This window comes from Nestor notabilis, unplaced genomic scaffold, assembly GCF_000696875.1.
Source record: "Nestor notabilis isolate BGI_N333 unplaced genomic scaffold, ASM69687v1 scaffold15223, whole genome shotgun sequence".
NCBI classification, from domain to species: Eukaryota; Metazoa; Chordata; class Aves; order Psittaciformes; family Psittacidae; genus Nestor; species Nestor notabilis.
In genome coordinates, this window is record NW_009922875.1 from 1 (window position 1) to 2,816 (window position 2,816).

Sequence of the window (2,816 nt, forward strand, 5' to 3'; positions counted from 1 at the left end):
CTAGATGATCTTAAGATCCTTTCCAGTCCTAACTATTCTATGATTTTATGACTCTTATTTTTCTTAAAAATTATACACTTTCTAATGGGTTCAAAACCAGGTCTTCAGTTGATCATGCCCTTCCTTTTTGAGGGCACTGTGTACTAGATACTATTATAAAATGCTGCCATTATTTTGCTTTTAAGACTATGAGCTTCATGCCATAAACTAATGTTTAAACTATCCCTCCAGCAGTATGTGTGGCTGGATTCTGGTCTCTCTATTACCTGGGGGACTTCTAGTTCAGAATTCTGGGAAAACACCTTGTTACATTTTGCTGAAGTGAAATGTGTCAGCAGTACAGAGAGGGGGACCTATGTCCCATTGCTCCTTGACCCATTGGGGTGCTTCTGACCCACCCATCTCTCTCTTCTCCTGCTCCAGTGAATGTTGGTTTCTTCACTGAACAATTTCAACAGCAAGAATATCTTCAAGGAAGAGCAACCAGAAATTTTTCTAACCCATATAAACCCCTTTGTCCCAACAGTTGCTTTAGAAAGGCTACAGATGGGGTTTTGAATTCTCTCTGTGTAAGAAGAATGTGAATCTTGGTCTCCCATTTCCTGTGGGTTGCTTGTGTCACTGAGCTTGTGTGCATTTGCTTGCAGAGAAAACAGAAACTGTTGTATGTGTTCCTGGTTTAAGCATGAAATTCCACCAAAGTCCTTCATTTTATTTAGTCCTAAAATCTTTTTTTTCACAGCAGTGCCTTTTATTCACATTTTCTGTAATAAATATAAGGCAAACATTTGAATATACTACTGAAATTTAGTATACATATTACATTAGGTAATTTTAGTTGTTTAAGCTAAATTCTGTAATCATGCCTTAGTTGCTGGGAGAGCAATCAGCTGAGGAAAGTATACCGTGAGGTACTTAGTTATGGAATGGATATAAACCATTTTGTGGTTATAATGCATGAAATATTTTTTGAAACTTCAACATCTGAATTTCAAATGAATGTGCAATATGTTTTAAAATTTAAATTATCAGGTTATTTTTGAGAAGCTAGCAGCACCACACTTAATGTGACTCCAATATGACTGACCCCCAGACATGATACATTAACAAGGGCAGGATCACAGCAGACAATTTTATGATGCTGATTTAAGATTTTTTAGAAAATGTACAGGGAAAGAAGTAAAAAAATAAATTAATAATTAAGCCATCAAGCACAAAAATAGCCCCTGTTTACATTATAGATTCTTCAGGACCTGTTTTGAATTCCTTCCATGAGATACAATATCACTTTACACATATCCAAACGGCTAACACGGGAATTGCACTTTAGGGCTTCTTTGGACACTAAATCAAATGGATGCAGGATTGAAACTGAAAACCTGTGTGACTGCATTGAGAGAACCTTTATGAAGAAAGCAATATAAAGTAAGTATATCTATCTGTATGTCTGTGGAGATACCTATAAATATTTCAATTTCTTTGTGGCATGACATTGAGAAGAGTCACAACAAGAGATCTGGATGAATCAGATAGCCACAGCTTTGCTGTTCCTTCTAGGAACCAGGCACTCCTTCCAGCTGCTGCCACCCCTGATGTCCTTCCTCCTTGGCAGCAGTAAAGGCTGATGCTGCCCAAGAGAATTTTTCCTTAATAACCATGTCTTCATGGGGATTTCTGATGCAAGTGCTCTTTTGCCATGTGGTACTGTTGCTTTGTCTGACCTGAATGTTACTTTCTTTATTCTGCTTCTCTCTCAGGTCTGCATACTTCTTTCCAGCAGCACAAGATGTGTATGCCGTCTCCTCCTGTTTCTTTCCCTGTTTGCTTCCACACCGTCCTACCCAGTCCTAGAAATTACTTTTTTCTTCCCTGCCCTCTTCCCTCCTAACCTGACCCTGACTTCACTGGCAATATTTCCAGCCTGGGAGCCCAGGGATCCCTCTGTTTGATGAGCTTTCTTATGTTCTGGATACTCCTGAGCCATTCACACAAAGCCTTCTGTGAAGACCCCTATGTATAAAGAAAGGCCGAACAACTGCTTTAGTTCATTTAACACCATTATTTTAAAAAACTACTATACTTCAGCGACCCTTTTCCTTGGCTCTGTTCCCAGACTTCTAACAACCCCTAGTGCCAGCTCCCCAGCTCCTCTGACAGGAAATGCTGCCAGTCTTAACCCTTCATTAAGCATCCAGCTCTCGCTTGCTAGGCTGTGCTTCTTTCATCTGCCTGCTCATCCAGGAGCCAGTAGCTGCCTTTTATCCAAATTCCCCCCTCTTTCAAAGGCTCTGCTGTGATCTGAGAGGAAGCAAAGCACAGACGAGAGACCTGAGGCCTCCATCAGTTCCTCTTGGCTTGCCCTCTGACAGGGACCACTCTGTGCTGGGCTTATGCACTTTTTTCTCTCCTCCTTCTTCATCATTGCACAGACTGGCAGTTAAGACAGATTTAGCTGTCATACTGTATGATATGATTACCCAAATTGGTTGACTGTGGTTTCATTTCTCAAGTAAATGAAAATGTAAGACTATAAGACTAAAATGGTACATCAGTGAATCAGACTCTGTAGATCATTCTTTAAAATTCAAGTGAAAGCTCAAATGTGTATTTAGCAGGGTGGATAATATCGATTAATTTTGAAAGAGAGTATCTGCAGGAGTCTCTAGGACTGGGAAGCTAGTTTTGAATTTGAAGACATCTACCCTAGACTTTCAATAGTATCAAATACTGAGACCAAATTCAAATTGTCAGGAAGTGATAATTAGCAAGAATAACTTCTGTGAAAGGATTTTAAAGGGCTGAAGATATTTCCTGCT